At 38.5% G+C, this 26,731-nt stretch overlaps 1 long non-coding RNA gene across 2 annotated transcripts; it reads right to left on the bottom strand.

Moving 5' to 3' along the window:
* Nucleotides 1–13,381: 13,381 nt before the first annotated feature.
* On the bottom strand, nt 13,382–26,513 carry LOC130047702 (uncharacterized). Of its 2 annotated transcripts, XR_008796524.1 has the most exons (4): nt 26,349–26,513; nt 13,973–14,060; nt 13,796–13,867; nt 13,382–13,502 (listed from the first exon to the last, which is right to left on the bottom strand). It is a non-coding gene; the product is annotated as an uncharacterized LOC130047702 (long non-coding RNA). The 2 variants fall into 2 exon arrangements; XR_008796523.1 differs by lacking the exon at nt 13,382–13,502 and having other exon boundaries at nt 13,750–13,867; nt 26,349–26,511.
* Between the last annotated feature and the right edge of the window lie 218 nt (nt 26,514–26,731).

Raw genomic sequence — 26,731 nt, 5'->3', positions numbered from 1 at the left:
TTTTTACTGTGACCAACATTCTCAGTGAAACTACCAACGATAGGTTAAACATAAACTACTAGCTTCCAAGAACCAATGAAATTGCGTGTTACGTCCAATGATGAAAGATAGTATGAAAGGATCTAAAATAGATTCACCGGATAAAAATAGTCATGTATATCTATTTTTAAAAAGTGGAATACAAATTTATTAATGGATCGCACAAATGTAAAGAGCGGAATTCCGCTAAAAAGCGGAAGAAAATCAGGTGAGTGATATTAGCTGTGTGGTGCTTGAGAAGAAGTCAAAAATGTTAAAAGTTATGAAGAGACTAAAAGACTGATGCTGGACAAAATATGATCAGAATAGCTCACATTAGCTTTCAGCTCATATGAGCTAAAAAGGGTTAACACTATTTGTCCCAGCCATTGTCTGAATGAGATATAAAACATTTTACATAATTTCATTAACAAACCTGACAATTTTTACAGCAATAGAGCTATACAAGTCCTACAAAATGTTAGAGTCTCAGGGAAATTATCCTCATCAATCAGCCGGACATCTCAAGTAACTGCTACCCTGTAAAATTGATTTCAACATTAAGCATTAGGTAACCAAAATGATTTCTTCCCACCATTATATTATACTATTAGAACAAGAACATCTACAAAAAAACCATGTAACCCTGTCATCCCCTCTTGTCTCAACGTAAAGTTCAGAAAATAGTTCTCATCCCTGTCAACTCACTACATAAAGTTCTGAAAACAGTTCTCCAACCCATCACGTCTCGACGTCAAGTTCAGAAAATAGTTCTCCATCCCTCACCTCCCAATATGAATTTCAGAAAATAGTTTTCCACCCCCTCACCTCCCAACGTAAAGTTAAAAAAATAGTTCTCCACACCCTCATCCCCCCGACGTAAAGTTCAGGAAATAGTTCCCCACCCCACCCCCTCAACTCCCAACGTAAATTTCAGAAATCAGTTCTCACCCCCTCACCACCCAACGTAAATTTCAGAAATCAGTTCTCACCCCCTCACCATCCAACGTAAAGTTCAGAAAATAGTTCTCCTATCCTACGGATATAAGGATTTTCCCACATGTTCACATGTAAAACTTTGATCCCTATTGTGGCCCTATCCTACCTCCAGGGTCCATGAATCTTATAAACTTTAATCTGCACTATGTCAGGAAGCTTTCGGGTAAATGTAAATTTCTTTGGCCCAATTGTTATTGAGAAGAAGATTTTTAAAGATTTTCCCTTTATATTTGTATACAAAACTTTGATCCCTTATTGTGACTCCACCTTTCTCCAGTCGTCTCCATATGAACTCGTGAAATATCCTCGAGAGGGACGTTAAACAATATACAATCAATCAATCCACCCTTCTCCTGGGGGCATGATTTTAAAAAACTTGAATTTGCACTATGTCAGGAAGCTTTCTGGTAAATTCAAACTTTTTTGGCTCAGTGATTTTTAAAAGATTTTCCCTATACATGTATATATTTATCTATAAAACTGTGATCCCCTAATATGGCCCTATCCTACACTCGGGCGCCATAATTTTAACAAACTTGAATCTGCACTATGTCAGGAGGCTTTCGTGTAAATTAGTATTTTTTTTCTGGCATAGTGGTTCTTGAGAAGATTTTCAAAGATTTTACCTGTACATTTGAATGTAAAAGTTTGATCTCCTATTGTGGCCCTAATGAATCCCCGGGGATCCTGGTTTTAACAAACTTAAATTTGTTCTATGTCAAGAAGCTTTCATGTAAATATAAGCTCTTCTGGTCCAGTGGTTCCTGCCAAGAGCATTTTTAAACAACACCACCCTATTTCTGCATTTTTGTGATTATCCTCCATTTAAAGATGTTAATGTAGTTTCGCTATTTTGCTATTATCTCCCCTTGGAGAAGAATGTGGTCCTTCATTTGAACAAACTTGAATTCCATTTACCCAAGGATGCTTTGTGTCAAGCTTGGTTGAAATTGTCCCACTGGTTCAGGAGAAGATGAACATGTGAAAAGTTTATGATGACCCCTACGACAAAGATGTCGGACAATGGAGAAATTTCTGTAAGAAAAAAAATGGCCTCAATTTACATTATTTCAGCCCAATAAATTTCAGAATGTCCCCTCCGATTTACCATAAATGGGGTCATTGGCCTGTTGTGTTTGTCTTTCCTAAGCACCGGTGACCCTAATCCTATCCCCTGGAACAAGACTTCAAACAATTTACAATATGTCCATAAGGCTCAGTGATTGGGATAAGCACGCGTCCTGCGCCATAGTCGCATTAAATTAAAAAAAAAATGGCGCATAGAATATTGAAACACTGCGCCAGTCTTCAAAATTAAGCGGTAGCCCGATGACCGTGGCTAGTAAAATAGGGATTGGGCTACCAAAAATTATTAATGCGCATGCCCGGCGGGCCAGTACATATTTTCGGCGGCGATTAAGATCGTGATTTCTGGTTGAAAATCGGTGAAACAACCAGTTCTTACAGAAGAGAAAGTTGGCGCTAAGAAGTATGAGGAAACAAAGCAACAAAGAAAATGGTCAGCGTGTTTGGCAGAAGAACTGCCCCTGGTTTGAATACAATGATGGTCTCATATTTTGCATCTGGTGCAGAAAGGAACCATTGGAAATTGTGAGTTCGTGTTCGTCTCAGATAAAGTTACCTATGGCATTACAGTCTGTCAGTAGTGTTTAGATTATAATTTACTGGACTCTCAGACTTGTCATTTTAAAATGTCTCATAAAAATTTCAATATGGCGCATTCATTTTAGAAATGTCACATTGACACTAGCTGGTAACGCGCCATTGTCACATTAAGGACATGCGGGACGATGTGGCGAAAAATAACTCGTCAATTAATATTTTTTCTTTTTTTCATGAAGCCAGGATGTCCTGTACAATGTGTATAAATTTCATGGCCACTTTCTAGGTATACAAGGGAGATAATAAGCTTTGAATTACCCCCCTTTTCGAAAATTGTGAATTTTACAAGATTATTCCCATTTTCAATTCAAAAAAAATAATTTGATGGAATTTTTATCTATATCTTTTACAATAATTTTTAGAATATATGTAAAATATAAAATATATAATAATAAAATGCTTAAACATAACCATATGATAAGAAATTGAGAAAATTTAAGGATTTGGGGTGGAAATTGGTACCCAAAAACAGGGTAGTCCAGATACTAAATGAAGCACTGCTCAAAAACTTGTCAATGAATTTTTTTGCAAACACTGCAATTCAAAGCTATTCATATACCTAACTTCCTGTAGAAATATGAAGGGGTGAAGCTAATCTTGATTTTGAGGTAGGCGTCCTTGAAGTTATACATTGATATGTTCACTTGGAGTTAGGCTTGACGAAATATTTGTTATTAATAACTTTCAAGCTTATATTCTTTTCATGTACAACTACTGTTAAAAGTAATGGGGGATGGTACAGTCTCAATTTATTTGCACTTCAAAATCAAAGGGGGGGGGGGGGTGGCAGCCTAATTCTTCGTACCTGTTTTGAAATACATTGTTAGAAACTATATTTGTTTGGAACCTATTGAAATATTTAGAATTTTCATAATTATGGAACAAAAATTGAGTTATTTAATGAAAACAAATTAAAAATTATTTTTTTTAAATATACATGTATATATTAAACATGGCTTCGAACAAAACATCTTGTCTAGCTCTAAACAATACGTCTTCTTTCAAACCACGGGTTAGGTCTAGTTAACGTCAATATGAGCTACTACTTCCTTTACTAGATCAACAGCATTTCCGCGGCCATGGTAGCTAGTGTCGCTTGACTCGATCATCTCCATGCTATTTTTCAAGGTATTTATATATCGCACATGTTGTGACTTTGCACTTTTTTCTTTTTCACATGTCTGCTTCTTGCATAAATTCCGACGTTTGCCATATTTTTTTAATTAGTTACCATTTTAGCAGCAGTGTTTCGTAAAGTTAGTAAAAATAATTTGGAATATGAAATAGTTTCAGAGATGAAGCATACTTATATTTTCATGAAAATGCATTCCTAGTATGGACGTTAATATTTGAACAAAAGTAACGATTGTCGTCATAAAGGGGGAGGGGTATTTTTCGCAAACAAGGATCGATTATAAAAGCACCTGAATAGTTCGTACGTTTCCCAAGCAAGATTCGGAGAAATGTGTGTCTAGTTCTAGTTTCACAGTACTATAGTAAATATCAACAAACGATCATCATCTTACACTTGCACTGAGTCATTGTTTACAGACGGTTGACTTTCTTTTTGTAAATGCCTAGAGATGCAAATTGCATGTGCATGCAGGAGCGATTTCGGTGACTTGTAGGCTATACTATCAAAATTATTGTGGTGCATACTATACATATATAAAATATATGCATTGTATATATATGAAAAAGAGACTTGTAATTACTATGAAATAAAATGAAAATTATCATTTGACAAGAATTCAATCAACAGATTTACACATGACACTTTACAGCGGTTGCAAATTACGACAAAATATGATGACATTTTCCCCGCGATACAACGTCGTGACGTACTTTTTTTATTATGACGTCATATAGTGTGTCTGTACAGTATTGTGATTTTTCTCGGGAAGCTTAACTACGCTGCGTCCAGTTCTAAATTTATAATAAATTCGCGAACATCACTTGATCATCGTCCCGCATATCCTTAAGCTTATCCCAATCACTGAGTAAGGTTTCACATGACTTATAGACGTTTCGTCATTTCTAGCTCAGTAGTTATGGAGATGATTCTTAAATGACCCAATGTTATCTTTTTTCAATCGTTGATTATCTTTGAAGGTCCTTCATTTAAATGATTTCTAATCCTTTAACGGTAGTAAGTTTGGTTGAAATTGGGCTCTGTGATTGCAGAGAAGTTAAAAAGAAGTTTACAGACAGACAAACAAACAGATGTACGACAAACAATGGGTGATCAGAAAAGCCCACTTGAGCTTATAGCTCAAACAAGCTTAAAAAAAAGATAGAACTTTTACCAGCTCCATACAAAAGTTTGTCCCCAGCAATGGATCAGATGCTATGAGAACCTCTGTCTGCTTTTAAGAGATACCGGTAGGAACTGCTCCTACTGCAGGGTGTCACCATCTCAAGAGGCCCAGGGAGCTGAAAAACCAAAGTGACAATGAGAGCTGGAATGACCAGAAATCAGACAGGTACTAGTAAAAAAAAGTTTGAGCAAATCAAAATCCTCATGAATTTGTCAAAAGAAGGCAGCTTGATATCCTCACGGTTGCTGAGAGGTTGGACGTTCACCCCGCATGCGGGAGGCTGGGGTTCAAATCCCGGCTGTGACAGACCTAAGTCGTTAAAATTAATAGGTAGTGACAGTTCCATCATCAAATGCTCGGCATCAAGTGCGAATGTCATGGGTCCTCGGAGAAGACCTTAAAACAGATGTCCCGAGTCACAGTAGGTGTGACACGCTAAAGAACCCTCACTGCTCAATGGCTGTAAGCGCTGAGCATAGGCCTAAATTTGAAGCCCTTCACCGGTCTTGGTGACGTCTCCATACGAGTGAAAAATTCTCGTGCGAGACGTTAAGCAAGATACAATCAATAAATCTAAACAGGTTACTCACTGGCCTTATCGGTCACCTGAGTATTAGAGGGCATTTCATACATCATAACAAAGCATTCAGATGGAGGACAGTGCATCCCATCTTAAAACAGACACATACATTGCTGTACCATAATACGTCCCATCTACAGACAGATACACAGACATTGCTGTACCATAATACGTCCCATGTACAGACGGACATACAGATATTGCTGTACCATAATATGTCCCATCTACAGACAGACACACAGACATTGCTGTACCATAATACGTCCCATCTACAGACAGACACACAGACATTGCTGTACCATAATACGTCCCATCTACAGACAGACATAGAGACATTGCTGTGTCACAATACGTCCCATCTACAGACAGACACACAGACATTGCTGTACCATAATATGTCCCATCTACAGACAGACACACAGACAGTGCTGTACCATAATACGTCCCATCTACAGACAGACACACAGACATTGCTGTACCATAATACGTCCCATCTACAGACAGACATAGAGACATTGCTGTGTCACAATACGTCCCATCTACAGACAGACACACAGACATTGCTGTACCATAATACGTCCCATCTACAGACAGACATACAGACATTGCTGTACCATAATACGTCCCATCTACAGACACACAGACATTGCTGTACCATAATACGTCCCATCTAAAGACAGGTATACAACATGTTCAATTGGTAATGCACGACAGACGAAACACATGATGAATGCAGACCAACAGCAATAACCACTCAGGTAAAAATGCATCCCTAGAGAGTCAGGTACATGTAATCTACTGTTAATTATGTAGGTAACTGTATGTGAACTGGTACAATACAGGCAGCTATAACTCATGTCTTTGACTACAAACCAAATTGACAACATTCAAACAACATTTAATAGGTGAAATAACATCATTAGCAAGAGCTGTATTATAATTTACATAGTCGAAGGGAGATAACTGTAAAATCTGCCTTCATGCTCTTTACATGAACTAAACTTTTTAAAGTAAAAATGAATACTTCTCTGACTCTTCTCAGGGCGATGACACCCACTGTTTGCTACACCCCAGTAATTTTCAATAAAGTGTTCAGTCTCCAACAGCAGGCAATGAAGGGATATCCAGTGAAGAAAAAATTTTCTGCCCATTCATACAAGTCCCTAAAAAATAAATGATAATTTATAACCCAAATTAAGAAAGTAAATGAGGCTTAAATGATTGAGACACATATGTTGCCAGCTGGTAAATGTCAAGACACTCGGGAGAAATGAGTCCCTACATCAAATCCCTGTTTAAAGTGAGTGGTACCTACTATAACCCCCTGTACACATTATGTACTCGGGGGTGAGTGAGCCGTTCTTGCAACCAGAAACACAAACTGTGTACTCCTTCCTTAAAAGTGCCACCTCAAAACATGAAATAATTAAAATGGTGGCAAAGAATGAACTTTGCTTTACGTCCCATCTACAGACAGACATTGCTGTGTCACAATACATCCCATCTACAGACAGACATTGCTGTACCATAATACATCCCATCTACAGACAGACATACAGACATTGCTGTACCATAATACGTCCCATCTACAGACAGACACACATACATTGCTCTACCATAATACATCCCATCTACAGACATACACACAGACATTGCTGTACCATAATCCATCCCATTTACAGACAGACACACAGACATTGCTGTACCATAATACGTCCCATCTACAGACAGACACACAGACATTGCTGTGTCACAATACGTCCAATCTACAGACAGACACACAGACATTGCTGTACCATAATACGTCCCATCTACAGACGGACACACAGACATTGCTGTGTCACAATACGTCCCATCTACAGACAGACATTGCTGTACCATAATACATCCCATCTACAGACAGACACACAGACATTGCTGTACCATAATACGTCCCATCTACAGACAGACACACAGACATTGCTGTACCATAATACGTCCCATCTACAGACAGACACACATACATTGCTGTACCATAATATATCCCATCTACAGACAGACACACAGACATTGCTGTACCATAATATATCCCATCTACAGACAGACACACAGACATTGCTGTACCATAATACGTCCCATCTACAGACAGACACACAGACATTGCTGTACCATAATACGTCCCATCTACAGACAGACACACAGACATTGCTGTACCATAATACGTCCCATCTAAAGACAGGTATACAACATGTTCAATTGGTAATGCAGATGAAACACAATGATGAATGCAGACCAACAGCAATAACCACTCAGGTAAAAATGCATCCCTAGATAGTCAGGTACATGTAATCTACTCTTAATTTTGTAGGTAACTGTGTGTGAACTGGTACAATACAGGCAGCTATGACTCATGTCTTTGACTACAAACCAAATTGACAACATTCAAACAACATTTAATAGGTGAAATAACATCATTAGCAAGAGCTGTATTATAATTTACATAGTCTAAGGGAGATAACTGTAAAATCTGCCTTCATTTACATGAACTAAACTTTTTAAAGTAAAAATGAATACTTCTCTCACTCTTCTCAGGGCGATGACACTCACTGTTTGCTACACCCCAGCGATTTTCAATAAAGTGTTCAGTCTCCAACAGCAGGCAATGATGGGATAGTCAGTTAAGAAAATTTCTTCTGCCCATTCATACAAGTCCCTAAAACATAAATGATAATTTATAACCCAAATTGAGAATGTAAATGAGGCTTAGATGATCGAGACACATATGTTGCCAGCTGGTAAATGTCAAGACACTCGGGAGAAATGAGTCCCTACATGAAATCCCTGTTTAGAGTGAGTGGTACCTACTATAACCCCCTGTACACATTATGTACTCGAGGGTGGGTGAGCCATTCTTGCAGTCAGAAACACAAACTGTGTACTCCTTCTTTAAAAGTGCCACCTCAAAACATGAAATAATTAAAATGGTGACAAAGAATGAACTTTGCTTAATACATGGTCACTTACTAGATGACAATGACAAAACAAAGATGATGTCGACTATTGTGTTAGTTTTATGTGACAAACAAACCTTTAAGCTCAGACTCATTTTTAAATATCATCTTTAAATTATGTAACAAGAAGACTTGATTTATTTCTTCAAGAGATTATAAATACAGTGTATATATTTTTTTCTTTTCTTAATTATTTGCTAGCAGTTAATATGGTTATTAGGTACACTCACAGTATATATACTATGTGTTAGTAAGTTTAATAATGAATGTTTGAAATCTAAGAACTTGTTTTAAATAAAAGTTTTCAAATGATTAATCAAAAAAAATAATTTGATAGCTGGCCAAGTGACCAGGAAGTAGCAACAACCGCGCTCGCTAGATTGCGCATTATCATGTTCTATTTTTATTTCTACTGGAAAAGTGGGACGAGGTTCCAGTCCCTGTTTTTTACGGGCTAATATGGATAAACCTAGAGCCTACGAATGATGCGAAGTTGATATTTAGCGTATCTCACGTGATTAGGCACATTCCAGAAAATCCCTTTGAGATTGAAGGGTTAAGCGGAGCGAATACATGTATTACATTGACTTAACGGTGAAAATGCAACAAAGAGTGACATATTAATAAATTTTATGCATAAATAAATTATACTGAGGTCAAACATGGACGATAATTGCCCGTGTTCATATAGTATTTGATTGATTTCAATATCCAAGGAAAGATAACTCTCAATATTAACGTACACACAACGTACCGGAAGTATACAATAATACACTGTTTATACATCACATGTGAGTGAATCTTTATTTTCATCAGAATCTTTTCCATCACACTCACAGACCAGGTCCCCATACCCCTACCAGTGTCAATCTGTGACTGATAGTAGTGCGGTATTCAATTTGATATACTCTAGGCTAGAGGAAATTCGAAATATAGTGACATATTTCTTCCTCACTGAATTAGCTGGATTTTTAGTGTTTAAAGAAAAGTGGAGTATGGACTGGGGGGGGGGGGGGGGGCTAAAAATGCTATTTGCCAAATTTTCAACAATATTAATGACAAGGCAAGAAAAATTTAAAAGGGGTCTTAAGCTATACAGATGATACAATTTTCACTTGCAAGTTGCAGTGCCACTAGTTTCACTTAGTGACTTACTTACAGATAAATAAAGTAACTTACAGACAAATATTTTATTCATCTATCATTTCATTTCATTTTTTTTAATATCATGGTTTGTACTTGAAGTGCCATTGGGACATTATTGGTGTTGCAGAAAAATCTGATCATTGCAGTTTTTAAATTTCTGAATTCTGAAAAAATAAAAATAACTAAATAATAAACATTTCAACCATTCATTCTCAAACAGATTCTGATACCACTCAACCCCCAGACTGGCTAGTGACTAGTGAGTTAATCTGCTTCTGTCAGTTCTGATGCAACCCAGCCCCCAGACTGGCCAGAGAGTCCAGTGTTTCGGTAAATTCTGATAATGATACAACTCAGCTTCTCTCCCCCTCCCTCGACAGCTCTACCAGAAGTTCTCGGGAAAAGACTTGCTGATGTTTAATAAATCAGTTTTCCTATTAGTTTTACTTTTGCTCCTGTTCACCAGTTCATTAAGCTATGGCCCAATCTGATTAAATTTAAGATATTTGATCCGCTCTGTATACCTCTTTCTTTCCTGTATCTGTGAAGTCCAGAGGTGAGATATATTTTTTCCAAAACAACTAAGAATATTCATGGAACAATTTAGTATCAATTGTTTTCCTTTCTATGTTGTATGCCTTATTTCAAGAAATAACTTTGGGTCACTTTTTAATGTGAAATGGAACATTTTCCGTTTTTGACAACCTGACTGTAGGGGTGTTTAAGACACTATACCTCATTTTCTGTAAGAAAGTGGAGTAAAAGGAATTCAGATTTGGATTCAGCATAATCAAAATTGGTAATTACACCTGATTTTTATTGATTTGGGTAATGATGTTTCAAGAAATAAAGTTGGGTCACTTTTTGATGTGAAATGAAACATTTTCCATTTTTGGCAACCTGACGGTAGGGGTGTTTAAGACACTATACCTCATTTTCTATAAGAAATTGGAGTAAAAGGAATCCAGATTTGAAATCAGCATACTTAAAATTGGTAATTACACCTGATTTTTATTGTTTTGGGTAATTTTTAAAAAATGGGTGGTGTTGCTACAGAAAGTAAAACTAATTGAAGATAATGTAGCTCTGTACCTTGTAATGCTTCTCGAGAAACTTCTCTGATGGGACAAACAGTCCCGGTTACTCTTCTGATAATGGACTAGGCAGATCCATTCCATGTCTGTGTGCAGGGTAGTGCTACGATCCCCACCATTAGCTTAGTGGACAACATCCTAGATAAAATAGACAATAGGAATTAAATAAAAACAAAACAAGCGAGACACAAAGTAGACAGGATTACGAGCCCGAGACAAAAAAGTGGACATCCTGAGCAACGTTTAGATCCAAATCATTAGTTTTTCATTTATTCTTTGATATTGATATTCTTTTAATTATTACATTAAATGATGCATTTTTGATGATGTGCCCCACAGGTGGATTTAGAGCATCTTCCCCTACCTGGACTCAGGGGTCGCAATGTTAACTATGAATCTACAAGACATGGAGATGCTAGTACACATAATTTAAAAAAAAAATAGAATTCATCATGATTTGGTCCTTTAAAAGATTTTCATTAAAAATGTCTACTTTATTCATACATGTACGTAATCATTACAACTCTTTTGTGACTCCATTCTAATCCCACAGGGGTCGTCTTAACATGAAATAACTGTAATCTACAGTGAATGAGGATGCCCATCTGAGTTGCAGCATTGTCTCTTTTAAAACAAAAATCTCAGTTCTGTGTATTCCTTCTTAGTGACCAAATCTTGAACACAAGAGTCGTGTTGTGTACAAATTTTAAAAAGTACAAGATGATGCTTGCATATAGATTTATTTGTAAAATGAATTTAAATCTGTGGCTCCTAAAAAGAAAATTTATCTTGGAAGAAAACACCTTTTCCTCTTGTGACCTCACCCTGACCTCAGTAGTCATTGTGTGAACAAACTTGAATGTACGCTCGGTGTGCATAAATTAAAATTTTCTAAAGTCCTAAGTAGTCCTTACTCCTAACATAAAGGCCACACTATTAAACAACTTGAACCTTTATATCAAATGTCATATTGTACCCTGTGGTTCTTTGAACCTCTTTTAATACCTCATCCTTGTCCCCAGAGACAGCTGTGACATAAACCAGTGGCGGATCCACAGGGGGTTACCCCCCCCCCCCTCACATTTGGTTGAGTAATTTTTTCAAAAAGAAAGAATTTGTTGTCATTTCATGGCCTTGTGTAGAAAAAGTACACATTTAGGTCGCACCCCTTTCAAAATTGCCTAGATTCGCAACTGGTGTAAACAAACTCAATGTTACATGTACGTTAGGCCTAGGTTGACAATCTGACATTTCTTTTATGCAACTCATATAATAGATAAATAACCAGACAATATATTCAGTGTATTACCTAATAGCATTATACCCGACAGTCAATTTTGCGAAGTACCTGTAAAGATCCCTAAAACAAGCGTTTCTTCAGAATTCGGCATGCATTTCCGTTTTCACAGCAAGTGTCTTCTGCTTCTTAAAGAAAGACAACTCTTGTAGATTTTTAGTGAACATGGACTGAGTTGTATTTCTTGATAACAAATCTGTGGCGGATCCAGAAAATTCCTTCAAAAAGGGAGGTGAATCGAAAACCACAAAAGAGCAAATGCTGATAATTTTTGGTTGATAACGTTCAAATAAAACCCACCCACTAGATCCGCTACATCGTCGGTTACCCACGGGTGCTTCTATTCGATTATCTCCATCATATGAGGGAGCGTGAGTGCGACGATGGATCTGCTACTGTAAATTATGTAGTGCTCAGCTAAAATTATCATTTCAATATAGCAGCACATAATCTTCCCATTCCACATACTTATTGAATTGTCAAAATATTGTAGATCCCGCCACATTTTTACGCTTTGGCTGTAAGGTTGATTTGAAAAAAAAAACTTTTCTCGCAATATTCAGATACGAAATAAGCCACAGGAAGACAAGCTGTCATTTCACCCCCCCCCCCCACCCACCCTTAATTGATTTTTAAATGACAGGATATATCATATATATATATACTCACTCATATTAGGTCCACCCCAATGCTCGAGCTGTGATTCTGCAGGTTTATATTTAAATTTGCAATTTAAATAGCCACTTATAGATCGATAACTGTGTTATTTCTGCACCGATTTTGATGCGCTTTTTTACGCTCGACTCGGTAAAGAAAATTCATTTTAAACACAATTAAGGATGTATGGGACTGACATCAGAGTAATTAAAAAATCCTTAAAATGAGTGAAATAGATAGTATTGCACTCATTTTATCGAAAAAAGACATTTTTTAGATAGGTTCGTGAGTTCGTTTCCATGGTAACGAACATCAAAGATACCCTTGCTGGAGACATTATAATTTACTGAAATTTACTATTTGTCTAAAAGGGGGTATGGAACTGACATCAGAGCAGTGAAAAAATTCCTAAAGTGATTAAAGTAATTAGCATTAGTTTTAATTTAACAGAAAAATTCATTTCTAAATAGGTCTTTGAGTTCGTTACCATGGTAACCATCATCAAGCATATCCTTGCTGGAGACATCATATTTAGAACCTGTAGAGAACCCGGAAGTGTATGGCTGACATTAGAATAATTAAAAAATTCTAAAATTAAGTGAAATGGATAGCATTATATTTATTTTATCAGAAAAAGACATTTTTGACATAGGTCCGTGAGTTCGTTTCCATGGTAACCGTTATCAACCATATCCTTGCTGGAGACATCATGTTCAAAACCTGTAAACAAAAAATGGAAAGGTATGACTGACATGAGAATAATTAAAAAATTCTAAAATTGAATGAAATGGATAGCAGTATGCCTATTCTATCAAAAAATGACATTTTTGACATAGGTCTGTGAGATCGTTCCCATGGTAACCATCATCATAGATATCCTTGCTGGAGACATCATATTTAAAACCTGTAGAGAACCCGGAAGTGTATGGCTGACATCAGAATAATTAAAAATTCTAAAATTAAGTAAAATGGATAGCATTATGCCTATTCTATCAGAAAATGACATTTTTGACATAGGTCTGTGAGTTCGTTCCCATGGTAACCATCATCAAACATATCCTTGCTGGAGACATCATGTTCAAAACCTGTAAAAAAAAACCGGAAGGGTATGACTGACATCAGACTAATTTAAAAATTCTAAAATTGATTGAAATGGGTACCACTATATTTAATTTACCAAAAAAACCCACCTGTTTTGACATACATGTTGGTCTGTGAGTTCGTTTCCATGGTAACAATCGTCAAACATATCCATACTGGAGACATTATATTCAAAACCTGTGAAAAATATAAGTGTAAGGTTGACATCAGAATAATTAAAAAATTCCAAAAATTACGTGAAATGGATAGCATTATATATATTTACTATTAAATAAATATATATATTAAATATAATAAATATTTATATATAAGTATTGCTTTATGAAGGAGCTTTTTAAAGATTTGTTCCCTATATATTCAGATATAAAACTTTGATCCCCTATTGTAGCCCCATCCTACCCCCCAGGAGCCATGGTTTCAACAAACTTTAATCTGCACTATGTCAGGAAGCTGCCATGAACATTTGAACTTTCCCTGCCCAGCAGTTCTTGAGAAGATTTTTAATTGACCCCTCCCTATTTTTGTAATTATCTCTTTTATACCTTTAAAGGTAGCATGGCCCTTCATTGCATGAAATTGGCCTGCTTGTTCTGGAAGTATTGTACTGGATATTGATTGATTGAATATTGTTTTATGTCCCTCTCGAGAATATTTCACTCATATGGAGATGTCACCAATGCCGGTGAAGGGCTGCAACATTTAGGCCTATGCTCGGTGCTTAGGGCCATTGAGCAGGGAGGGATCTATCTCGTGCCACATCTGCTGTGACACGGGACCTCGGTTTTTGCAGTCTCATCCGAAGGACCACCCCATTTAGTCGTCTTTTGCGACAAGCAAGGTGGTATTGAGGATCTATTCCAACACAGATCCCCACAGGATTTTTGTGGAGAAATTTTTATAAATTTGTCAATATATATCTACTAATTCGCTATTATTTCCCCTTGGAGCAGGGTGTTACCCTTCATTTCATCAAACTTAAATTGCCTCCACCCAAGGATGCTTTTTGCCAAGTTTGTTTGAAATTGGTCATGTGGTTCTGGAGAAGAAGTCGAAAATGTGAAAAGTTACAGACAGTCAGACGATAGACAATGGGTGATCAGAAATGCTCACTTGAGCTAAAAATGAGTTGCATTTCTGTATAAAATCATATCAAAGATAAAAATTCTGCAATCTAAAGTAAAATCAAAATTCCATTTGTAACTAGTTCTAATTGTAACTGGGACCATTGCATATGTTCCCCAAACCAGTTAAAAAGTATAGTCATTGTAAACCTATAGCAAAAATCATTTTATTTTAGCCTTTAATTACATGTAGTACGTTTACTATGATTTACTATGGTCATTTCAGTGCAAAGAAATAAAAGAAAGCAATGCACGTGCATACACGCACACACGAGTATGATTCCGTACTTTTGTTGATGTCATTCTAGTACAGGCCTTTCTATCATATACCCACAGAAAGAATTTCTTAATGTTTGCATCAAATACAAGAAAGTTATAGTGATTTTAAAATCATCCAATCAGAAATCAGCACACGTGCGTGCACGTGCTGACCAGTAATTTTAACCACAGCAATTTGTAAGGAGTACCAAGACACACCTAAAACCTCAAAATCAAAAGAATTTGATGAAAAACAAAAACATTATCGTCCTTAAAAAAAAATTAACTTTTGAAATATGATGCATGTGCATGCACCTTTGCGTTGGCATTTTTTGTTACACCAATATATAGATACACATATCATCTACCTATAAAGTGAATATCAACTCATTCGCTTCATTAATAAGAGAGTTACAGATGTTTTAGTACATGTATTATCCAATCAAAAAGAAGCGCACGTGCATGCGCGTGCAGATTGGTAATTTTGACAATGCAGATCAGTTAAGGATCTCAATACCTACCTATGATATGAATATCAAACCATTTGAATGAGCAACAAAAAAGTTACACTGATTACAAAATTCTTGTACGAAAAATGTGATGCATGTGCATGCACGCGCGTGCAGACAACACGACTATCATCTTGCATATATACAAATGATATACTAGCTATCATCCTAACAAGGTTTCAGGTTGATTCCTTGTGAATTCTGATTTTCAATTTTTTTTGGTACCAAAATTGCAATGCACTTACGTGCGCGTACATGCACATGCAGACAAATTACTATTGTTTAGTTTTGTGTTTGCATCCCACACTCTTCCATGTTTCTTTCCTGTGGGTGCATTGTTCAAATATTGACAACATGTATTTGAACAATTTTAGTTATCTATTAAAAGAATCAATAAATTATATACATGTAGTTGTGTATGTATAACTTAAAATAAGACATAAAATTGTAATGAAGCATGTGCCCCTATGATAGATATTAATAGAATAAATAAACAATATTAAATTTTACAATGAATATCATAAGTATTCAAGATTATTACTTTAGAGGTTATTTTGTATGCAGGGTCCTGTATAAAAACTGATTACCAATAAATAACATTTACAAGTATAAATTTTGTAGTAAGTTTTTCTGGTTATTGGGTCAATGGCATAGTCAACACACAGAATTTGATCCATCGTTGTTGAGTGCCCATCATGTTTAGGGGCGAAATCAAAAGACCAATGTCAGGAAAAAAAATTAAATTCAAATAGTTAGGGGGCCTCAGGGGGAGTAAAAACTCGAATCAGTTTTTGTCATCCAACATCGATTTCACTTTAGTGGAAAAAAGACAAGTGGCTGTTAAAAACCACAAAATAATATATTACATTTTAATGAACATTAAATATTTTAAATGTACACTTTAATTTGTGAATAAACAGAAGTAAAAGTATAACAGCATTATTTATACTCGCATGTTTTTACTTGTTAATCGATTAGTTTCAACATTCATAATATTTAGATTTAAGGGGAGTGGGGTGTGATTTCGTGAAAACTATGTAAAACGTATACGGTACCAATTTTGATGTGAATTTAGTTTTTTGTCAGACATTGAACATTTGATTTCGCCATCGCCCCTTCACGTCTTAAATGATTTAAGAATTCCTCTCAAAACTTAGAGGTACACTTGCATTAAATATTTGATGTGTGTCTTGCCCAAACTGCATTTAGTATTAGGACTAACTTATTGACAGGTGCAATTATATAAACCTAGATACATTGTGCCTTAATGATAGCCAATAGTATATGATATAATGAAAAAGAGCCAAATTAATTCACTGAATATAACTTTCAATTAAGCTCAATAAAATAATTAGTTAAGGGTACAAATTCAATATATGTGAAACAATAATGGACTTTCAATATTTTGATATAGTCTTAAATTGTGATATTGATTTATTACAGTTGAAAAATCAAAGGGTCTTATAAAAGTTACTATATTCACATCAAATACAAAATAATATGTATTAGTAAATATTTCGAAATAGTTTCAATTTAAATTTTACATAATATCTCTTATTTAGAGAATTCAGAAAATCAAGTATTTTAATAAAAAGACCAGAAGGATATGAAAAGTTAAAAGCCTACCTTTATATATTTATTTGCAAGAGTTATGTATTTGCATCAAAAGATCTATATCTATGATGTAACCCATGTTTCTTTTTTATGCACAAGTAACTTATTTTGGTGAGTGTATACTAATTCATGGTGGGCAGTATATACATGTAGGTATGTATGCATTTAAAAAAAACTAGAGTTCCTTGCAAAATTATGCATATAACAAAAACGTACATATTTATCATAATACCATGCTTGTCATTTTTTCATTATAGGACTTGGGAAATCTTTAATTTGCATATACATGTATATTTTAAAAACAAGCACAATATGATATCATGATATTAAATGCCTTGCAGCAAAATTATCCAGCTAGCTTGACAATTCCCAAATATTGTTTACATGAAATAGATATAGAACAATTATATTTTACTCTCACATGGTATGTGTAACACAAAAAAGGTGAATACAACTAGATTCCATCATTGAATCTGTCTACATGGTCTAGCTGACATTTAATAGTGGACACTTTGGCCGGAAGAAACTAGATAATACATTAGGTGAATAGAAAACTAATAATGTTAAATAAATTTCTTTAATGAAGCGTCTTGTTAAAAAAAATATTTAGTGTTGTACATGTCATAGTGTTGAAATTGTTGGGCTGAATTTAAACTTAATTGGCAGAAAATACCTAGCATCCATCTTCCTGCATGATCGAAAAAGGCCATGGTTACCTTACGATTTTATTGTAATCAGCTATCAATTAGTGTATTACTATTCCTTTGTAATAAAATTACTTTTTTGTTACTCTGGGGGGAGGGGAGGGGGTCTTCCCTTAAACAGTTTCAGAGGGGCGCCCCGCCCTGCCGCCTTTTGCCGCCGCCCCTCTGCCCTTTCCCAAATCTAAAACAAAAAAAATCGCCGCCCTTTTGCCATTGAAGACAACACAAAAATTCCCCTTTTTGTACCCCAATTACAAACGTCTGTTTCTTTTGTGAAGTTCGTTTTAGATCATAATCATGCAGTATTTGACCAGGTAAATTGAACAGATTGTAATTGATCACTTGTGTCTAATCCGATAATTGGAAGCACGTGATAACGGTACACATCTGTCTAAGTATGGTATCATTTTCAAAAAAAAGTTTATACTTCAATCTTGCGAAATTTGTTCGGTATGATATTGTGACAAGTTTTTCAATTTGAAAAAAAAATGGTGACAGTTTTCTTTTCATCACTATATATATATGCATTTACCATTTTGCTTTTACGGTGAACCACTTTGAATCGGTACACGACTGTGAACCTAGCTAGCTAGATGCGCGGATTGGCACGCGCTCTTGTGTACCCCAAGAAGTATGAAGGAGATATTATGAGCAGTTTGAGAAAAGCCATTTGAAACCCATGTCATTTCGTGGCACACCATTCCTTCACTGCTTTTATCACAATTAAGAGAGATGTCAGTTTTATTATCAATTTGAGTAATAATTCCCCGGCCATTTTGCACACAAAAATACTTGGAAATTCATTTTTAAAACACGAACATGAAGTATTCATCTATGGAAATAACATTCTTAATAATATCTGAAAGATTGTTAAAATTATTCTGATATGTCAAAAGTTGTTAGGTATATCTATAATTAGCGATATCTAAATCAGATAAACAAGAGAGACAACTCAATTTCGCAGAGATCGTGTGACGAGACTATTTTACAGTATCATAATCAAAATAAAATTTAAATATATACGGGTACAATATAAATTAATCCATATCAATTAATCATGATTCCGGTGTCAATTGACTCTGTGCAATATTTCAAAACAAGGCACAGAAATTCCTGAAACATCGCGCAGCTTCAATTAAACTTTCAAATGACGTTTTTCAGTCTTGATCTTTCATACGAAAATTTTAAGTGATGGGGAATTGCATGTATTCGATCAACAGCTAACGAAAACAGGAGTTAAAATGTTTTCATTCATGAGTAACAAATAACTTAAGGTAAGGTTTGCGACATTTTGACATGTAGCGAACAAAGTCATGTTGCATATCAGTATGTTCAGTAGGAATTTATCTTTTAAAATTGACTTTTTAAAAAAAATCGCCCGTGTTGTTTTTTGACCAGATGGGCTTAATTTTGTGATGTTTTACATTTACGCGATCTTTGTACAAACGGGAATATTAGTGTTATAAAAACTAATCGAGGCAAACTTATGGGGTAAAAAGCTGGTAGAATTCTTAATAAGAGTATTATCTATAAGATTATACTAGTTGGTAGAAAGTTTTTATTTTAAAATACAGAACATAGCACTTTTTACATCTTTAATAAAATTTTAATTGGTTGCCATGACAACAAAAAATGCATATTGAGCAGCTTTACGAGGTCTACGTCAGAAAAATTTCACTTTAAACACAATATTTGGACCATAAACATTTAAGAAACCATATAAAATTACTACCCACCGGGCTTTGTTTCCCTAGTAACAGATTAAAAAGAATTATTTGATTCATTGTTACTTTGTTTTATAATTGTACAATTTTTTGAAGAGTGCATTGAGCATTTTCATGAAAACCTTGACTTGTGAGGTTGTGATGTTTAATGCCCCGAACAAAGCGAGGGTTCCCTTCTGGCCCTGTCTGAGGTACTAATTTTCCCTGCCCTTTTGAAGCTGCTGTGGGAATCACTACCGGGCGGGCGGGGGTATTTGAATTACTGAACTGAAAAACAATACTGATACATCAATGAACCTCGGCTATTTACATGAAGTGTTAATATTGGGGCCTAAGGAAGCAGAGTGACAATTCATATTCTTTTTATTGTTCAACACATTCATGCTGGCATACAATTGCAGCATACTGCCATGAATGAGTCAACTTTCACATCTTACGCTAGGCCTATAACTCATTGAAAAATAACCTTTGTTTAAATCATAATACTAAACTAATTTTTATGCAATCTAAAACATTTATCAAAAAACATTTGATCTGGACATAAATTCTATTCATGATTTCAAAAACTTTTAGCAACATTAGATGCAGAAAACATGCATGATTAATGAAATTTATCATTCCATTTCCTTATATATTCCTTTGTAAGAGTGGAACACAATCATATAATATGTGTATGGCTGCAATGTTCGGGGAAAAAATAAGACACTGAAACAAGATACTGGAGATATTTGTCTGTTAATGGTGTAAGGGTTACTATGAATTGAATCTTAATAAGTGGATGAAAATGATTTCAAAATCAATTATATAGTAAAATAAATAAAAGTTGACCCATTTATGGCATTATGCTGTATATTTTGCACAAAGTGAAAATAAATCAAAGCATGTCACTGGGTTTGTATAATTTGTATGTGGTGGTAGATTTTTATAGTGTCCTGTCTCTGTTTTCTGTACTGCAAACATCAACTATTAAAGGAAGAAAAAAATCTTATTCATCAATTTATGTAAAACCAAAGATCCACCACTGCTCTATTGTGTATATCCTAGCTTTATATGACCCCTCCTCCAACAGATATTTAAATTTATAGAGATGTATATTAAAACTTGACAAATACTTTAACATATTCATACTCAGATGCTTGTATCGTACATATTTGTATGTTTGGCTAAATAATTTAGGTTGATCTAGATCTTCAAAGTCTATGAACAATCAGCTGACATTGACAATTTAATAAGCGCCGGTGAATTCATACCCTATTTCAATATTGTTTTCAAGCATCGATTTTCATGGAATTTTTGGGAAGATTTGCACTTGAACAATTTTGTTTTCTTCTTATTTGACGTACGTGCGTACTCGGCATTAATTTATTAAGGTAGCAGGGAACAGTTTTGCACTGTAGTATCTGGGGAGTCTTCCCCAGTACGACTTGTTTATCCCCGGATTGCAGAGGATCAACATCCGGCAGCACGAGGAGTTTTCCCGCGGTTATGGTACATGCCAGACGTACCACAAGACCTACCCGAAGTTGGAGACCGACAGCAGGCAGAACAGTTAAGTCCGCGGGACCCATTATTATGTAGATACACTATAATAAAGACTATAGATACTTTATTGGCGCCCAACTCGAGGCCGCGGACTTACCTGGGTGGGTTATTGCATTTTTTTTGGTGCTTTCCCCAGTCACGTTGTTAGGTCGCCATATTGGCGGGTAGTGTCAGATTTGGGATTTTTCTTTTTTCTACTTGATTTCGATTTTAGTGATTAACAGGGATTTCTATTAATTACTGAATCAATTTAGACATTTCTTGATTGCAGTTTTGATACATTTTTTGTGGATTATTTACATGTGAGATGGATATGTCTATAGATGAGGCGTTATGCGGGCTGGGCTTGCGCCCTCACCCGGACACACCTGTGGTCACGCGGAATGTACCCGCGTACTCCCAGGTATCTTCAGGTGATGGCGAACATTATTTCACGCCGTCCTTGCCATCCTGTTTGAGGGAGGGGGGAGGTAGGTTAAAGGATGCCACAGGTGGGGAAGTGAGGTTTCCTGGCACGCAGTTTGGCTCTGATAATATAAAGGTTATAGCTTAGATTGGGATATGCAACGTAGGTGTGACTTCCCGGGGAATTTAATGGGATTAGATTCGCCCAAGAAAGGGTCTGGACATGACACCCCAGGGTTTAGCGATTGGGGTAGGTGGGAGAAGGATTTCGTGTCCCCTGGTGGGGGCTCAGTTATTCCTAATGTCCCGGTGAGGCCTACTCCAGTCAAGGGGAGTGGTCATGTACCCAGCTCTGGGAGTCTTTCGGAATATCATACCCCTACTCTGCATTCCTACACTCCAGTGTCAATGTCAGCCCCACCCCCTCATTCATGGGTTGATGATCAGGCCCTAGGCCAGCTTTGTCAGGGTTTGCCCCAGATGGGCTTGGGTTCAAGCTTGCAGCACCCCACTCCTGGACCGTATTCCCCAGTTGCCCCATTTTCGGAGCCAGGGATTACCTACGGGAATTACCCTCCCCCACAGCCCAGTCAGGGCTATGATCTGCTTACAGGGTCCCCTGTCTCACATGTCTACCCTTCCCATGTGCAAGACCCTTGGGTTGGGGGGAATGCCCCCCACACCCAGCCTTTGATACCTCCCATGCCTGGCGGTTACGCTAGCACACCTATGCCCTACCCTACCATGATGACTCCTTATCAACAACAGGGGCCCTTCACCTACCCTGGCACCACAGCTTGTGGGTTGGGGGATAAGAGGGGTAGCGTAGTGCACATTCAACCCCAGTTAGGTGAACCAGAACGACACGCACCATTCTCTGGACATTCTGCCCAGGGACTAGCTCCAGCGTCTCGCACCACGTACTAGGTCCCCCAGTACTCTTGTAGAGGGGAGCAGTCGATGGGCTTCAGTAGAAATGCACCCCAGTACAAGGATTTGCGGTACGATGGAAATTCTAGCTGGAAGTCCTTCCTGCACAAGTTCATTCGCCTGGCCCGCAGCCAACAGTGGACTGAGATGGAACAACATGATCAGTTCTGCTTCTCCTTGGAGGGGACAGCCAGTGACTAGTACACCCTGTTGATGGAAACAGACCGCGGTCTCTCTTTGGCTGACATCATTGGGCGGTTTGAGAAACGTTTTGGGTCATCTGCACCAGGTTTCACGCATCAATTAAACTTTCAGTCTGCATCACAGGATGTGGGCGAGTCATTGCGACATTGGGCTGACAGGGTGCTTACCCTGGCTACCCAGGCTTTCCCGTCTGTGCCGGATTTTCATGTATATGCCATCCCCCGGCTGTGCTTCGGTGCTGAGGATAAAGACGCAGGACTTTATGCCCTGGACGGCCAGCCCAAGACAGTTGAGGAAGCAGTCGACCGAATGCAGTACTATCAGCATTCACGGCAGATGAAGTCATCCAAGCCCATGAGGGATGTGAGGCAGGTAGCTCAGGTTGAAGCTCCCAATCCTGACAAGGAGATCAAGGAAATGCGCCAGCGCCTTGAGGAGATGGAGAAGGAACTCCGAGGGCGGACCCCCTTTCCTCGTCGACCTTCATCGCCACCTTTGAGCGGCAATCGGAAGTCAGTAGGTTGCTACAAATGCGGGGCCATGGGGGCACTTCAAGAGGGAATGCCCGGAGCTGAAGGGGAAAACTGAGGCGAACCAGGGCCAGGGGACCAAGGTCAAGCTTAAGGGCGGTCAAGACGCACAACCGTGTTCATCAGAACCAAGGGGGCGGGGAGCCAAGACCCGCCAGTCGCAATCTAGTGGAGGGCCTACGCAGCGGGAAGTCAGGGTGCTGACTCCAGAGCGCTCCCCAGTTAGGCCAAGGCCGTGCGACGCTCGCACGGGGACAAGTCGGTTTGCAGGAGGACACAGGCAGGCGCCCTCCTGCATGCGCCGCTCCAGGAAGGGTACACTCCAAGTGCGGTTCAAGGAGGCATCCGAGGAGGAGGAGGAATCCGATGACTGGGTCATAGGGCGGGAGGAGGACAAATACTAGCCCTCTCCCAAGGATATGTTGTCGGGATTCAGGCTCCCTGAGGATATCGTGGTGCCGGAACTACCCAGGTTTGGGGCAGAGAACCAGGGGGATGGGGAGGAATTTCCGGAGGATTCGGAGGACTTGCCGGATCAGGAGCCTTCGCTCATTCAGGAGGAGCAGGTAGGCGCGGACCCCGCGTCCGAGCCTAGCGAGTGCCCGGAGCCAGTTAGGGCGCAGGTTCAGCCCAAGGAGGAATGTGGGCAGGGGGTGGTCAGTGGACAAGCGGAGAACGGGACTGCGGATATGCCATTCCGGCATGCGGGAGAATCCCACGAAGACTCGCCTGTGCCAATAGGGCAGATACACCCAACCACCGGATTCATGGTCCAAATGGTAGTCCAGGGAGTAAGACTACAGGCAGTGGTAGACACTGGGGCGGAGGTGAGTGTGTTTTCCACCCGGGTCTACGAGGAGCTCAACCCCAAGCCTCCCATCAAGCAGCATGTGACCTTGGTCCAGGCAGGGTAAAATCTCAGGATGAGGGTCTTCATCATTGGCCCTGTGGCAGTTCGCCTTGGAGACACGAAACATAATGTCGACCTGTATGTGGCCCCCCTGCAGGACCAAATGCTGCTAGGTATGGAGTTTCTCCATAAGCAGAAGGTTCACATAAATTTGGAACATGGCACAATGACCCTGGGAAAGGAGAAGGTCCCTATGACGTTCCGACGCCCAGGAGGGGGACAGCAGGCCCAGGTTTCAGTAACGAAGTCTATCCGGGTCCCAGCTGCTTCGGTCGTCCTATGTTCTTGTCGTTTGGATAAGGAGTTGGAAGACTTTGTAGTTAGATCAAGCAGACATCGGACGTATTATCGGTGCCGAACACTTATGCTAGGGAGAGAACGTTGGTGACCAGCATTGTCAATGCCTCGGATGAGGAAGTGTCTATCTCCGGAGGCAGTGCAATCGGATCAGCCTTGGAGGCCGAACCATGGGTCTGGTACCTGACTTGGTCGTTGAGAATGTGAACAGTGTGGATCCCCACACTGAGGCAGGGACTAAGCTCAGCACATTTACAGCAAGAGTTAATGTTGCCCCCTTAGCTTGCCCTGAAACTTGGTCAACTTCCAAGGAGGCCATATTGGATGGTGGGGGAGATTTCCCCCTTGAGCCGACCAACATTGCTGAGGAAATTAGTGTGGTTGAAACTTCCGCTGTTGGCCTTACTCATTGTGCGCCCAGTGAAGGTGTTCAGGATGGTTACAATGGCCCTGTTAGCGAGGCGTCATGGAACTATGTCTCCCGAGAACTTCTCGCGTTCCCAGGTTGGACTCGAGGGGCTGAGTTTTACTTCGAGATGGATCTTGTGGAACACGACTCATTCAGGACCGAAGTCCGACAGTTCAGAGGCATCAGGTTGCCTTGGCCCCCACCTGTATTTAGAGCTGGGAGAATCTACAGATCCTTTTCAGTGATGGATGTGCGACCCAGGGCTCGCCCTGGCCCACACCGGTTGGGATTAGATTAGTCCCAGTCAGTTTTCTCCGGGGCATTTACCCGGACCTTTCCTGCTAGAACTCTTTCCGGCGTCCTCGGATAGTTAATCCGAGGGGGCGTGTCGCGCCCACCTTGATCATTGGTTGGACCCGTTTCTCCGTCCTTCAGAGAAAACGGGGGGAGTGTAGTATCTGGGGAGTCTTCCCCAGTACGACTTGTTTATCCCCGGATTGCAGAGGATCAACATCCGGCAGCACGAGGACTTTTCCCGCGGTTATGGTACATGTCAGACGTACCACAAGACCTACCCGAAGTTGGAGACCAACAGTAGGTAGAACAGTTAAGTCCGCGGGACCCATTATTATGTAGATACACAATAATAAAGACTATAGATACTTTAGCACTATAGACCCGGTTAACTTTTTCAAAAAATGGAATTACCCCGTATTTGAAGTGATATTACATGTGTAAAAATGTATACAATAATTTTAGGATGCATATCAAATGTAGCTGAGTGCTTACAACATGTAGGTGTCACCATGATTCCTAGCATATATATGGGTGCAAATACGAAACTAAGACACGTGGTCAGTTGCTGAAGAAATTCCGGTGAAAACATGCAGGGTCTAGCAAAAGGTCTGTAGCTGTGAGGGAAGGTGGATGGCCCCATATGAGAGGTAGATTTTTGAGAAGGGCAGATAGAGTTCTTGATTGTGCACAGTGTCTAAATCCCCATGTTTGGTACTGTGATGGTGTGGGGGTGGTGCGGATTAGCCCAAATGAGGGAAAATCAAAGCAAAAAAGGGGAACCTGCTCAGAGCATGTTTTGTGCACCAGCACCAGTATTTATAGATTACATGTAATTTAGGGTCATAATTTATTAACTACACTAATATGAAATACAAGTATTGACATAAAAGAGAAATATGATTTTTCATTAGTCTGTCATAATCTGACTTTGGTGTATACCCCCTATCCACATGTTTCAAAACCAAAGAAACTGTCCCCTGCCACCTAACCTGTTAACAGTGATTGACAAACCTGAACACATGTCTTGCGTCTGCGATTGCAAATATAGATGATCCGGCGTCTGGTGTCTTGGTGAGGCAGCTTTCCATCGTCTTCTGTGGGTCAAAAAACCTTGATGTAACGCTGGATCGCTTTAGCTGTCTGAAATCCGCGTTTCCCCCGCATTTCAATGTTTCAAAAGTCTCACTATGTTTACATTGCCGAAAAGTAATTAAAGTCGTAAAATTTACGCGATTTGTTTTTATTTCGAATCTAATGATATTTTTGTCATATTTTATGTAAAATATATCTATAGAATTAATTGCATTGTAGATATTATTTAACATACACTCAGAATGAAACAGGAGATGCGAACGACATAGGATTTATTTACGTCATTGGGAGTTTCGCGGTAA

Source organism: Ostrea edulis, chromosome 7 (assembly GCF_947568905.1).
Source record: "Ostrea edulis chromosome 7, xbOstEdul1.1, whole genome shotgun sequence".
In the NCBI taxonomy this organism is placed as follows: Eukaryota; Metazoa; Mollusca; class Bivalvia; order Ostreida; family Ostreidae; genus Ostrea; species Ostrea edulis.
This window is presented reverse-complemented; position numbering and strand designations above follow the sequence as displayed.